At 44.5% G+C, this 15,267-nt stretch overlaps 1 protein-coding gene across 11 annotated transcripts in view; it reads left to right on the top strand.

Annotated features, from left to right (window-relative positions):
* Positions 1-1,100: 1,100 nt before the first annotated feature.
* The window catches only part of PAM (peptidylglycine alpha-amidating monooxygenase), a 272,458-nt gene continuing 258,291 nt past the window's right edge, over positions 1,101-15,267 (top strand). For 3 of the 11 annotated variants that reach the window (XM_059724982.1, XM_059724979.1, XM_059724976.1), the window contains exon 1: positions 1,133-1,179. The gene's annotated coding sequence lies outside the window, so the exon portion shown is untranslated. Of the gene's footprint in view, positions 1,180-15,267 lie in introns of all 11 variants that reach the window. The other 8 variants (XM_059724981.1, XM_059724980.1, XM_059724985.1 and 5 more) reach the window with 6 other exon arrangements.

The raw sequence follows: 15,267 nt of genomic DNA, 5'->3' as shown, positions 1-15,267 counted from the left end.
TGATTATTCCCCTCTATTTAGCACTGGGGAGGCCACATCTAGAGTACTGTGTCCAGTTTTGGGCCCCCCACTACAGAAAGGATGTGGACAAATTGGGAAGAGTTCTGCAGAGGGCAACAAAATGGTGAGGGGGTTGGGAGGCATGACTTATGAGGAAAGGCTGAGAGAACTGGGCTTATCTAGTCTAGAGAAGAGAGACTGAGAGCAGACTTAATATCAGCCTTCAACTACCTGATGGGGGGGTTCAAAAGAGGATGGAGCTAGACTGTTCTCAGTGGTGGCAGATGACAGAACAAGGAGCAAGTGTCTCAAGTTTAGGTCACTCAATCACAGAAAGTGAGGGCTGGAAGCATGGGGACTGGTGCCTCCTGAGTCTGGGGGGGCACCAGCAGGGCATGACCGGGAGGGCGGGGTAGCCCCAGCAGCCTGTCCCTGAGCACACTGGCAGCATTGCAGCAGTGGCGGCAGAAGTGCCAGCCACCAGTTCTGCACGTGACATGGCAGTGGCAGACGTGCTGGCCACTGGTGGAGCCAATTTTAGGGGGGGACACAAGCTCTGCCCCCAGCCGGAGTGCTCGCTGGGGGAGGGGGCACACACCAGCACTCTCAGGGGTGCCCTGTCCCTACACATCGCCTATAGTTGGAAGGGGCCTAAGGAGGTTATCGAGTCCAACCCGCTGCTGAAAGCAGGCCCAGCCCCCACTAGGTCACCCCAGCCGGGCAGACACTGGTATTTTTCTCCCTGGGGCTTAGTAAACCACCGAGGATGGAGGTGCCACCACCCGCTCCCGTGCTTTCCCTGCCCTCCTGCCGAGAGGGTCTGCTGTGTAGGGACTGCTGACGTTTTATCCCCTACCAAAGCCCGCCCGCAGCTGCCACCGGAGCCCGACTGGGCACGGGGCTGCCGGCAGCACGCATTGCTCCCAAGGGCGGCAGCCCGCGTCCCCGCGCGGCTGAGCCACCCCCTGCGGGCCGGGCCGTCCTACCCGCCAGGACTTTTCCAGGAGGAGGCGAGAAGCGGCGCCTGCAGGGCCGGGCCGGGGCGAGCGTGCGGGCAGACGTGAGCGGCGCTGCGTTCCCTGGCGGGGCGGGGCGCGGGGCGGGGCGGGGCGGCGGCAGGAAGGGGGTCGAGGCGAGAGGAGCGGTAGCGGCGCCGTCGGCAGGTCCTTGGCGCTTCCCGTGAGTGTTGGGTCTCAGCCCCGGGGTCCCAAGTTGCGGGCGGGAGCAGGGCTGGTGCTCCCGGCCCTGCGCACCTCCTCGTGGTGGCTCTGCGAAAGTTTCCCGGGCGGCGGCGGCGGCAGCGGGCTCTGCCCCTACCCCGTGCCCGGTGCCTGGCAGGGGCGCCCACCCCAGCCGCTCGCCGCCTCCCGCCTGTGTGTGCGCGCGGGGGGCCCGGGCTGGTGTAGCTGCAGCCTGGACTTATAGGGGGGGGTCGGGGGGGAGGTTGGGGTCTCCTTATGTGACAGTTTCACTAGCCGTGTTCGAGGCAAAATGCAGTCTCGGTGGCAAGTGTCTTCAAAGTCTGGACCCGAAGGACCGGAGGAAGTGGCCGCTGCCCCCTCTTTCTGCCCGTTTCTTGCCCCCGAGCTGTGGAGGAAGCGCCGCATACAAATCCTTGCCCGCTCCTGAACTCTAACGTGCGAGCGGCCCTGGACCGCGCCGAGCTCTGGGGAGAAATGTTTGCCTGCCGTTTAAATCCCAAGCCTTAAGAGCACTGAAAAATGTCGGTGCTTCTGCAAGAAGCCCAGCTTGGAGCGGGGAATACTTTGTCCCATGTTGCTCAGATACTTTGTCCCGTGTTGCTCGGGGTACAAAAAAGGCTCTGCCCCCCCCCCCCGGCGGCCTGGCCACATGGGTTGCATGCTCTGTGGGTGTTGATTTTTATGTTCGGTAATCCAGGCTTCTGGAGTACAAAGGCGAAAATAATTTTGCGTTTTTATTTCTTTTCTTTTCTTTTTTGTTTTTTAACCTATCCCAGAGTTGTACTTTTCACTGTGAATGTATAATATAAAATAAAGAACTGGCCACTCCTCCTGGCCAACAGCTTTGAGCTGGTACTGGCATGATGAACTCAAAGCAGGGTTGGGTCATGGGATGCTTCAAATGTGCTGGCCACCTTTTTCTGATTCGCGCTCCCACCACAGAGGCTGCCTCAGTTCCAGAGAAAATGTTCGTTAGTTGTTTAAATCAAAATGTGTATGTAACATTTAGACCTTGCTCCTGCAACTAGAATAGCATGGGTGGAGTCTGCACATGTGTCGCTGAACTCGGTAGCATTCTAGGCAGGGTTCTGGCAGCCCAGATCTGATTGTAAATAGCAAGGCCTTCATTGCATTTGTGAATCTTCACTTCTGGAGTTTTGCCTTTGTTTATGTAGTAAGGATCTGCTGCCTCTTCGGAGGTCTGTGTGCGATTGTATTTGCTCTTCAGCATTTACTGTTTTGGCAGGGATTTCACTATATGCAGTTTATTTTGCAGAATGTTTAGATTGAGACCATTTCTGCTCTTCAATCTGTGTGCAAGTCCAGTGGACTTCAGGGAGATCAACGGGCATATTTAAAAGCAGAGTTTTGTCACTTAGGTTTAATGTATTGTCCCCAATTATAAAGTCATGGCTTAAAGGGAGCCAACAATTTAATATGCCTTCTTGAGGTCATAATCTTTCATTTTGACAGAGCTGTACCTGTTATCTTTAAGTGCAAGGATAATGGGACATTGAATGAATTTGAAAGATAGCACATTCAAAACTGATGATAGATTTTTTTTTTTCCCATTTAACACACAATTGGAACTCCTTGCTTCGGAAGTACAAGAACTTGGTAAGAATCACAGCAACAGGAGGCAGATAAGAAGAAGAGCCAGAGTTATAATAGTTAAACAAGATTTGGAGGGGATTTAAAAAAATGCCTGATTTATCAGAACTGAAGCCAACTTTTGACTGTTAGAATTCAGGATAACACCTTCTTGGAGGAAAGCATTGTACGTCTTCGCACAAAGTTTGCTTTGTGGGAAGATGTTAAAGTTTGCTTTAAAAAGTATTTATTTACTTATGTGTGTTATAGATTTTTATCTCATCCTCTCCTGTAACTCCAATGCGACTGAGTGTATTTGAGCCTGATATACAGAGCTTCCATACTCTCAAAAAGTATTCTCAAATACGACAGAATTGAAACTGGGTTGTTTTCTAAATAAGTTATAGAGTGTTTAAACTGTCACAAGGAATATTAAAAGCATTTGACTTTAAATACAGTGAGGGGGATCTAGAGATACTTAACTTCTGCCTTATTCTTTCCATACCAGGCCTAGCAAAGGCTCTTGCTTTCATTAGCATTGCATATCCTACAGTACTTAGGTCAAACAAATATAGTTTCCTCGAGGCAGAATTAAGTATAAAATTGACTACATAAAATTACAGTTTGAGAGAAAACACACCACTGAAACATTTAATCCGAGTAGGTGAGGCCTCTGCCATGCAGATCTGTCTTTCTCTCCATTTCCCTCCAGGCAGGCACACAAACAGAACCTCTGGACTGCTGTCAGAAGGAAAGGCCTGCATTTTCTGCGGCATCTATTTTGGGTCGTATTCCTAGATGAATAGTCCCAGTGCTTGCCCTGCTCCCAGTCTCATCTCTCCTTGAAGCATATGGAAAGTTTTTTTCCCTGAGTGTTGTCGGTGTGTTATGCTTTAAGAAGTACTAATTTCAATCTGTTTTTCCCCAAAGTACCAATGGGATAGTTTTATACCAGGCAATTTGAGGGACCCAAATCAATCTTAAATGAAGCTGAAACTTTTATTTTTCAGTTTGATGAACCAAAGCAATACATTTCTACACTGAGAAAATCAGGATGTCTCCTAATACTTTTTTTCTGAATTATTAAAAGAACTTTCATAGATTCATAGATGTAGGGTCGGACGGGACCTGAGCAGATCATCAAGTCCGACCCCCTGCTCTGGGCAGGAATGAATACTGGGCTCAAACTTTCTGTTTGACCTTTTTCTTTTAGGTTTAAAACAAATGTTGGGATATCACTTTTTCCATTGGATACTAATTGTTATTTTTGTCCTGCTTTATATTCTTTATAAAAAGAAATACATTACTGAGGGCTAGTCTTGTACTAAAGGTTTGAATCGGCTACTATGAGAAAAAGTATGGTACTGTCTAATGATGGGCGACTGGTGCCTCCTGAGTCTGGGGGTCCCCCAACGGCTTATAGCTGACCGGGAGGGAGGTCCCTCAGCAGTTGATTGCCAACCCTGAAAGCAAAGCAGTGCTTGCAGCAAAACTGGAAGTGCCACCGGTGGTGCTTCTCTCAGTGCCCCCACTCCCTGGCCAGCACCAATCTCGGGGGGGCACCCACCCGGCTGGCGCTTCTTTTAGAACCCCTGCTCCCTGACTGGCCAGGGCCAATCTCATGGGGTGCACATGCCCTCCTGTGCATCAACTATCTGTCTAATCAAGATGATATAATGTACATATAAGAAAGGGCAGGGTTAAGTTGACGTGGTTAGTTCTACCTTTTAAATCTTAGTGTTCTCCAAAGACGGTACTTTCCAGTCAAATGCTTATGTATCTATCTGTGGGTTTACTTTTCCCTGCAGTGTATGGACAGCAGCATCTTATTTAACATTTTGTTGTATGTAAGGTTATCTTAGTTCCTTTTTTTTAATTTGGTGTCAAGTATTTCTGTGCTTTGTCTCTTCAAATACTTCTGGTCTATGCTTGTTTAAGCTGTCTTTATTGCTTTAGTATGTAATCTGATGAGCTACCCAAACTGCAGATAAATAACTTCTGTATGGGGATCCTGGTTTTCTCTGTTTAAAAATAGCAAATTCTCTGGTTCAAACCTCCAGAAATCCGTGTTTTTCTGTGATTAAAATGCAGTGTCACTATATACATAGGTATCAGTTAAACACCATGTTTTATGGACATGTTTACAATTCTAAAACAACTTGGAAGCCTACCAGTGCCTCAATCGCTGTGATTAAATAAATTCTGAATATGGCTCAGGGGGTGAGACCCAGCATGGGAGGACAGAGTGGGGTGGGGTGTCCCGGTGCTCCTGCTGGGAGTCCTGCGCTGCCATGGTGAGCCACACCCTGGCTGCCCTACAGCATTGGGGGGGCAAACCTCTGTGCCGCCATCCTTGCTGCTGCTGGGTGGGCAAGGAGTGCTTCACCATGGCAGTGTGGGGCTCCTGGCTGTGGCACTGAATCTCCCTACCTCACTCTGCCTTGCTGCACTGGGTTTGGTCCTCTGGGCCATAGAGGCCCCTGGGGGAAGGCAGCAGAGCGGGGAGCCCCAAGCCCACAATGGGCAGCCCGCATCTACTCCCCCTCGTACACATCTGGGGGGTACATGCCCCCATACCACCCCCAGGAGTGCACACAGTGATAGGGAGCCAGCCCCCCCACCACCCACCAGATGAATTTTCCGTGGCTCCGTCTCGCTCCCTGCCTGGGCCCTGTAGCAGTGCATTCCCATCTCCGGACCTCAAGCTCCAGGTCCTATAGACCACCCTGGCTAGGCAGTGCCTCCAGCCCCAGCCCTGCCCGACTCCCTCCATCCATCTCTCCCTCGCTATGGGGGCCTCAATCCCCATCTCCCTCAACTTACCTTTGGGGAGCTTCAGGAGCTGTTCTCCATGCTGCCTGGATGCCATGTGCATGTGTACATGCTTGTGGCACCCCCTGCTTGATCACCGCTCTCCTGCTCCCCACAGCCCCTTGCAGACTGTTTTTCCACAGTGAATGGAAACCCAGAATTTCTGCTTATAAGTAATTTCTAGAAAGATGCACAGTAGATCATGTGTAAAAAAGCCTCCTTTAGGAAGAAAGTTTTTTCTGACTTAATGAATAAATTGAGTCATTGACCTCTGTGTAAGGTAACGGCTTTGTTGTCCTTAGCTGGAAGAGTTTGCTTCTCACAGCAGGCATCAAGCTATGGACTCTTGAATTTATAATAGTTTCTAATAGCTGTGTGTTGCTCTTCTCTCCGCTTTCTCTCCCAGTCGCAGTTCCATTAACATGCTTCATTATTGTTGCATCATTTCATTAAATGAAATGAATCCACAGGTTTAGGTAACACAAAATCTATAGCTTTTTAGTGTGTTAGAGAACAGATATAGGCACATAGTGGTTACTTGAAATTCATTTCTGTTTTGATGTTAAACACTTTCTCTGTTTTACAAAGCAGATGCTACCAGAAAAATGTGCATCGTAAGCTGCTCTGCTTGTGCAAGTGAGAAAATACTTTAAATATCCAGGAAAATGAAGTGTGAGGATGAAGGGCTTAAAATGTGATAAATCTTAATTTCTTAAGTTCACATAAATAATGCTTGCTTGTTTTTCGTTTCAGCAAGTCAGTACCAGCAGTTCAGTATTTGCAACAAGTGAGATGAAGATAAACTAGTATGTCTGTCATAATTGGGAGTTAAGGAATTGGGTAAGAGGAGAGGAACTATAACTCCCAAGTTTCAAAGAAATTTGTAGATGGGGGTAAAAAATGCTGTCAAGTTGATAAGGATTTCTTAAAGTATCTGTGTGGCTGCTGCTATGTTTTTACAGTCAGTGCAGTTTTAATGATCTACTTTGTTACTAGTTATTAGTTTGCTATTATTATTTGTTTACACCACAGCTTCTGCACTATGAAAATGGCTTGGTCAACTTCACTGTCTTCTGCGCTAGCACAGAGCTGTAGATAGCCTGCTCCTGAATTGATCATTTATAAGCAGGCTGCTAACCCAGGTGCTGCAAGTGGCCCAAGTAGCCCCTGTGTGACGCAACAAATTGGGGATGGGGTAGTTGGGGATCCGATAGTGACAGATAGGGTAGGAAGCACAAAGCAGAGCAACAGATGAGGCAGGAGAAGGAGACTGAGTGGTATTCGGGGAGGACACAGAGCTTAATTTGTTGTACTCTTGCCAAAAAGTTTGGTCTGCACTAGTCTAGATCAGTATTTTTCAACTTGTGGGTCGTGACCCAAAATAATATATGAAAGGGTTGTGAGCAAACTTTAAAAATGGATTCTCCTTTAAAAGAGAAAAATGTGGGAAACCGTGGCGTTCAAGGCTGTGAGGAGCTGCTTGGGGCTCTCCTGCCTCCTTCCCCCCCCCCCCCCCCATAGTTGATAGTTTCATAGTTGGTAGGGTTGGAAGGGACCTGAGCAGATCATCAAGTCCGACCCCCTGCCATGGCAGGAAAAAGTACTGGGGTCAAACGACCCCAGCAAGGTGTTCGTCTAACCTCCTCTTAAAGACCTCCCAGGGTAGGAGCCAGCACCACTTTCCTTGGAAGTTGTTTGCAGATCCTAGCCGCCCTGACTGTGAAGTAGCGCCTCCTGATGTCTAGCCTGAATCTACCCTCTGCCAGCTTGTGACCATTATTTCTAGTCACTCCTGGTAGTGCTCAGGGGAACAGGGACTCTTCCAATGCCTGCTGGTCCTCTCTGACCAGGTCCCTTAGCCTATCCTTGTAGGGCCTGTCCTGCTGGCCCCTGATCATGCAAGTAGCCCTCCTCTGGACCTGCTCCAAGTTGTCCACATCTCATGAAGTGCGGCGCCCAGAACTGGATGCAGTACTCCAACTGCGGCCTGACCAGTGCCGCATAGAGGGGGAGGATCACCTCCTTGGACCTGCTTGAGATGCATCTGTGGATGCGTGACAAGGTGTGGTTGGCCTTCCTGACTGTGTCCCCACACTGCGTGGGGAGCTGAGGCCTGGGGGCAGGGAGCAGCAGGTCGGGAGTGAGGGGCACTGGGTTGGGATTGACCATCAATGTTTCCAAATGGGTCCTGGTACAAAAACAGTTCAGAACCACTGGTCTAGATTACACACACAATATTCCTTTTTACAACACTGTATCTAAACCAACTTTCCATTTTCCTAAACATACCAAAGATAGAGCTTTTATTTTTTTTTCTGCCATAGAAATAGGACTGGATCATTTTAAAAGTAGGTAGGGTGTTTTTACAGTTTTGAGAGGTTATTCCAGATCCTTGCTGTCCTGATAGAAGCCTAATTTCTCATGTGGATTATATTAATGACCATGAAAGAAAAATGTTTTTTGTACCTTGTCTTGTATTCTTAATGATTCTTCTTCATCTGTGACGTATGCCCCTTTCATGTATTTATCAGCATCAATCATATTTCCCCTGACCATTCATTTTGATAAGCTAGAAGAGCTGAATAATTTTCCTCATCCTAGTAGTCTTTCTCTGCATCTGTTCCAGTCTGAAGTCCCCTTTCTTGAATGTGAAGGACTACAATTACATGCAGTATTTCAGATGAGGTCATAGGTGAGCCTTGTAGAATGGCATTAATACTTCTTTAACTGTAATTCAAAGTACCTTTCCTGATGCATTCTAGGGTCACACTTGTGTTTTTCACAATAACATTCATTACAGTGGAAGTTCATAGTCTGCCTGCGAGTATCTAGTGTGTCCAGGTATGTTGTTTTCTCAGTTGTTCCTCTGATACTCTATCAGCATATAGCAGAAATACTTTAATTTTAGTACCAGAGTACCTGTGTCTCGCACTCTGTACTATAGAATTTTATTCAGTTTCTCTTACTTCAGGCCACAAAATCATAATTTTTTTAATTGGATGATATTTTGATCCTCCTCTGTATTGATAATGCCTCCCAACTATCTGTCATTAGCAGACTGTATTAGTAGACTTCTATATTTGTGCCAAGATTATAAATGAAAACGAGTCTGGTTCCAAGATGGATCCTTGAGGAATTGTTAGTAACTTAACTTGAGCCCAGTACTCTTTGTTTAACATGGTTAAGTCCATTAGCCATTTTGCAGTTTTTCTACTAATTTCCATCTTCATTTTAGTAAAACATAGGACAAAAAAAATGATTTGTTAAAGTCCGGACAGACTAGATTTAAGTATAATCTTTTTCTTTTTTTTTTTAAATCAAAGGGAGCAGATTTATTTTGTCGTAATTTCTTTGTTAAACCCATGTTGCATTTCCCCGCTATTTTCCAATTACTTGCATGTCTTGCAAGTCTTTTAATTTTTCTTTCAAATATTTTTCCCTTCAGCTCTTTCTCTTTTTTTAAGTGTCTTTGAAATTCCAATTAAAATGAACCCACATAAAACTACATTGATATTAAATAATATACTTTTTTACATTTATGAAGGGTGTAGGCTCTGGTATTATGGTTACCCAATGGTTTCCCTTGTAACATATTATCTTCTGTTGGTCATAATTTTGCCAAATACTAACCATGCTGACAGGTTGGTTTCAGGCTTTCCTTCTTTTCTTTTTGGCCCTGAAAAAATTTGACCCAACAATGAGGCTAGGGAAAATGTGTTGTTTTGCCCATAAGTAGAAAATATATCCTGTCAACTTCTCTTTGAAAACTCCTGTGCATTGTAGCAAGACTTACTAGTGCTGCAGCAATTAACATTGTCACTGCTCCCTTGCCACCAAACATTTAGACTTGTGGGGAGCCCCACATACTGAAGGTCGAGTACTGCTGATCTAAGTGTGTCTGTCTGTACCCTGGGAACAGCAGGGCACATAGCACTTTGTAAGGGTAGAGTACAAGGAAGATGGTGAGAGGAGGACCTATCTGACTATGAAGCCAGTCTTACTACTTATTTTTAACGTTTCACATTTATACATACTGTTCTGAGCCTGAGTAGTTGAAATCTGTAGTATTGCATCATCGTTGTTGGCAGTGATTCCTCATGGTCCACGATGATCACTTCCATGGGTCAAGTAAAGGGTTGTAGATGAGTCCATTGGCTAAGAAGGCTGATCCTAGAGTTGCAGACTCTTAGTGAAATTCCTCAGGTGATGGTTAAAGGGAGGGATGGACCACAAATGTCATGATCTTGTTTCCTTTCCTTCCATTCCTGTCATTTTTCTGCCTCCAGAGAGAGACCATTTTCCTCAAAGTAAGATGTGTCTTATCTCACAAGGTGTTGCCACATAGTCCTGTCCTGGGCTAGTTTTTCCTGATTTGTGGTTGTCAGTGCCACACTTCTTGATGTTTGTCTTGAGGCTGTCCTTGAAGCGTTTCCTCTGGCCCCCGCATGTCTTCCTCAGTACGTGCAACAACAGCACAGTCATCAGCATACTGAAGTTCCACCACAATCAAGGCCGAAGTAACTCTGGTTTTGGCATTGAAGTGGGAGAGATTGGAAAGGTTCCCATCCATCTAGTACTTGATGTTGATGCCATATGGTAGACAATCATGCATGAGCGTCTTAATGACCACAAGAAAGATGGAAAATTGGTGTGATCACACAGCTCTGCTTGACATCGGTTCAGATGGAAAAGGGCTCCATAACGGAGCCACTTCGTAGTAAGTTGACAGTCATTTGGCCATGAAGGAGTTTGATAAATTTCCCCAGGCAGCCAAACTTCAATAAGATCTTCCATAGAACCCCATGGTTAACAGAGTCAAAGGCTTTGGTCAAATCAGTAAAGGTATATACATAGATATTGCTGCTCTCACTGAGAACAGACATGCAGATGAAGGCCAACTGAGGGAGGAGGGGGATGGCTATATGTTCTTTTGGAAAGGGAAACCTGCAAACGGCAGGTGAGTGCACGTCATTGGCTTTGCCATTAAGAAGCAGATTGTCTGTCAAATGACTGAATTCCTTGTTGGCATTACAGGCCAGTACATGATTGCATTGTATTGGGCTAGAAACACCATTCTTAGCATGGTGGAGATTAGAAATCCAGATACATAAAGTTCAGGATCTTGATATCTAAGAGATATATCTCTTCCTTCTAATGTTCACATTTGCAGGGGAGGGGGGGAAAAGGGTAATTATTATCATATTTAGTCTAATATAAACTGACCCTGAATATAAGATGCCCCTTATCCCCAATAATTTAGATTCTATAAATGGAAAAATTATAATTTTCTTATAATTTTCCAGGAATAGAATCTAATTTATTGGAGGTTTACTTTGAATTTGTCCCCTGTTGACTGCTACAGTAGGGAAAATTAAACCTGGGTGCACAGGTGCCCTCTGCCACCCCCTCTCCCCAATCCCCAGGCTTCTTCCCCCTGCAACACCTCCCTCTCCTTACTGTCAGGCCTTGCTCTCCCTGAGCATGTGGAAGTGAGGGGCAAATTTGAAAATACTGAACTTGAATATACCTGTAGTAATTTACATATACTGGAGCTACCTAGACTTAGTTCATCCAGAATTGATGCAATTCACATTTTTTTTGAAACCTGCTGCAAATTTTAGCACAGGTACTCCATAAATACACTTTTAAGTGGTACTTTATATATAGTGTATACTGCAAGATATTAGTCCAGAGCCAAAAGGCTGATAATTTACCATGTAGCTCATTGAATTGGACCTCAGCAGAGCCTACAGTGTTTCAAGCCAGAGCAACCCCACAGCTCAACACTGCTCAGTATGTGTGCTCACTCCAGATTACTCCCTGGAAAGGAGTAGACCCACAAAGGATCTATATGCTCATTAGCTCACCACTCAAGACTAGAGCCGAGTGAATTTGTCACGCGTCCTGGGATCCTCCAGAAATGTATATACAGATGAGGCACAGGGCCACCTGGTCTGGCACCACCTCATTTAGGGGAAGCCCACCCTAATAACATGTGACAGGCTGAGAGAGGGTCCAACAGAGGGATATTGGGTGAGCTGTTTGGGGCCTTGTTTGGTGATGTTTGCCAGACATTTAAGGCTGGTGAAAAAACAGGAATCACTGGAAATGGGAAAGCAAGGCACAACTCAGCTGTGGTAGTGAAGAGGATTTTGGCATCAGGGGCGGGTGTCAGAGCTTGCTCCAGCCTCTCCGAGTGCCAGCCTGTTATTGCAGTACCTTCAGGCCTGGTGCTCATTCCCTTCTGAGGGAGCAACTGCCCCCTTTTTTTAGGGCCATACACACTAGAGATGTAAATGTCAAAAAAAATATTAATTTAACTTCCTCTAATTATATCTGTTAAACAATTAACCAGTAACACAGCAGCTTGGACACAGCTGCTGCTGGGAGCTGCTCCTGGAGCTTTTTGAGGTGGGGGAGGAGGCAAGCCCAGTTAGACAACACAGGCTTGTGAAGCCCTGCACTGGCAGGGAGGCAGCACTTGTGAAGAAGCAGCACATTGCTTAATTGATAAGTCTGTTCCCTGTTTTCCTCTTAAGCTATGGGTACTAGTCCCCTTCTCCCTGCTCTGTTGCCACCCCCCCCTTCCCCCCTTTCTGCTTGGCCTGCTGCCTTTTGAGTCTTGCTGGGGCACCAGGGGGCTTCCTTCCTCACCCTTTCTTGCCAACCTGAACTTGGCTGGAGCTAAAGGATAACTGGTAAGCTAACCAGTTATTCCAGCACTTACTGGTTAAACAATTAATAACACCACACCCCAACCTAACCGAACCCAACATTCCCATCAGCATGTTTGCCCAGTATGGGCCATATATTTTATAATTGTGTTCAGTGTTGGCTGCGTTAAATCAACTTGTTTAATCAACAAAGTGTTGGTTTCCATGACTATGTGCTGCTTTTGGCAGCAGTTTAATGATAGATAGTGTATTTCACATGCAAGGGAACCTTATTAATTTAAGAGGAGGGGCTTTTTCCCTCATGTTGATGGTGGGGGGATGGGGACGACTTGCTTCATATTTAGGTAAATATGGTATTTGCTTGACACTTCACTTTAGAGGGACGGTCTCTCCAAGGTATAAAATAAACAGCAATGCTCCTGCCTACTAATAGAATGAGCAGGAAATGTGTGTGTTTAACTCCCCACCTGATCCCAACCCTGCGTCTGCCAGTCATCTTACTTTAAGGTCCTTATCTCTGAAAGCAGTCTTGAAGACAGTAGTTAATAGTTCAGTCATTTTACTGCAAGTTTGTTTTAAATAATAACATTCTGTAGCATCCTATTTGTAGTTCTAGAAACTTACAGAAATGGTGACTCCTCTTTCAAGAGGTCTGCCAATGATTGACAGCTTTGAACAAATCCAGTGCTGTTCAGGAAACGGCCAGTCTCTAGGGACAGATTGATGAAGGTGCTGTTCTGATAAAAGGGTTGCACAGCCATGAAAATATTATCCTTTATGACTCAATCACAGAATCTCAAGTTGGTTTACATTGTTTGTTAATAAGGCACAGTGATTTATGTAAAACTATCCTCTAATTCCATAAGAAATTGCCCATGTAATTTACTTGGGAAGGGCAATTATCTTTCATATGATCCATAATTCACAAGCTGTGATGGTGGCAGTGAGTTATTATGGTCTTTCCTTTGCGGTACAGACCTTAATAATTTTATTGTGTCAAAGGTGTTTTAAAGTTATGGATCATATGAAAGAAAGATGATAACTCTCCTTGATGAGGAGAATCTATATCTCTCGTTGTAAGTGGTCAGTAATTCACAGCAGTAGATGCAAAATGGTCACTTTCTACTTTTAGGACAAGGGAGAAAGTTCTGTGTGACATCAGGTTTCTTCCAAATATAGAACTATATTAATTTGTCCTGGGGAATGGTGCTTGTATTTTTTTTAAGACACTGAAAAAATATTTTTGTTGTAAATGTTTTATTGTTTCCTTCAGTTATGGTACAATAACACCTTTTCCACAAAAGACTGCTGTTGGTATCCCCAAGATCTGCTTTAGAACTCTTCTGTACCTTCTGAATACTGTATGTTATGATCTTGTAATACCCTTAACTGTGTCTGAAAAAAGAACAGTAAGGAAAAGCCTGGACAAGATAAATAACATCCCTATATACACTTGAGAGTTGTTAGAGGCAATGCTAAGGATTGCTAGTTTAAAAATTTGCACCTTCTATACAGCTAATGTACAAACTAGTTTAAAGCTGCTAGGAAAAGACCCTCAACACTGATGATCAAAAGAACCTTTTCAAGGGAATACCCACTCAGAAAAGGGTGTGGCGGTTCAGAGGAACCAGACTGAGATACAGGACTCCTGTTGAGGGTGTATGAAAAATATTGACCTGGCTGGGTTACCTCCAGGACTTCCAAAATCTTTGGTTTAAACAATCCCTATGGGCCTATAGATGGCTTGCTTCAAATTCTGTCTCTCTAAATTACTTAGTTCCTGCTATAAAATAAACAATACTTTTAGTTTTAAGAAAGATATCTGATGTTGTGTACTACTGGCCATATGCTTCCAAAGAAAAGAACTAAAGCTTAGACCCACTGGGCCAGAACGATTGATACAGACCCAGGCCAACCTAAGCATAGATGAAGTGCAGAATTCCATCCCATAATGAGTAAAGATACAGAGCCTGACTCCTTGGTTGTACATTCAGAGATTTGAAGGGGTCAGATGTTCAGGTAGCCCTGTATCTGTGATAGTCAACCTTTAAGAATACTGGATATTCCTAGATGTACCAGATATTGTTATATTCTACCTTTTGGATGTGAATACCTTTTTGTTTAACAGTGTGGTATGTTTTGTCTGTGTTCCCTTGGGTGATAGCTTAGGGCAGGTTTCACAGAATCTTTTGTTAAGTAATCCCTTAATGTTTTAATGTAAAACATGTTTTCTGTTCTCAGTTAATGTTTATCTCAGCATTTCAACTTTTAATCAGTGTATTTATGCAATAATACAAAATAAAAATATCCCCTTAAATGGCATTTTTCCAGATACATTGTGCCACTTTTTTGATTCTCTAGAATCTCATCCCTTTAGGATTGTATCACCCTTCAATCATAAAAGGAAATATTCACATGCTTTCACGAACATAATCATTGTTGCTGTGGTGTGCACAAATAGTAACTTGATTGATGGCAACTGCGCATGTGTGTAGAATTTGTATTTTGAACATCCTTAAATTGTTGTGTAAACGAATGTAGCACTCTTGGCAGATCTCAGCTGTCTCTGGACCAGATTGTCAATAAGCTACTTAAGGTTTATTCTATCTAGCTGTCTGAAATGCTTGACTTTTTTGGCTTCTGCCCAAAACCTGTCTTTATCAGTACAAGAGACCTCATGGTTTAATGATGACCTCAATTTAAAATAATTGGGCAAGGGGTTTCAGAGGAAATAGTGTGTGAACCTTTGCAAATAAGACTGACTTCTTTTATATAGAGAGTTTATGCAGGCTGATAGTAATGCTGTTTTTTGAGATCAGAGACATATACAATGAGTATTTACTTGCAGATGCTAGCTGGTGAAAATTTGAAGAAGCTGGACTATCTCTAGTTTTAAAACAAACATTTGAGGTGATCCTAGACTGCAGTGGGCATGAAGTAAAAAAGTCTAGATCAAAAGTAAGTCACTGAACTTTTAAGCACTCTGTGGA

The sequence above is a fragment of the Alligator mississippiensis genome, chromosome 3 (assembly GCF_030867095.1).
Source record: "Alligator mississippiensis isolate rAllMis1 chromosome 3, rAllMis1, whole genome shotgun sequence".
Classification (NCBI taxonomy): domain Eukaryota; kingdom Metazoa; phylum Chordata; order Crocodylia; family Alligatoridae; genus Alligator; species Alligator mississippiensis.
The sequence above is the reverse complement of the archived record's forward strand: the minus strand, read 5'-3'. Positions and strand labels throughout refer to the sequence as shown.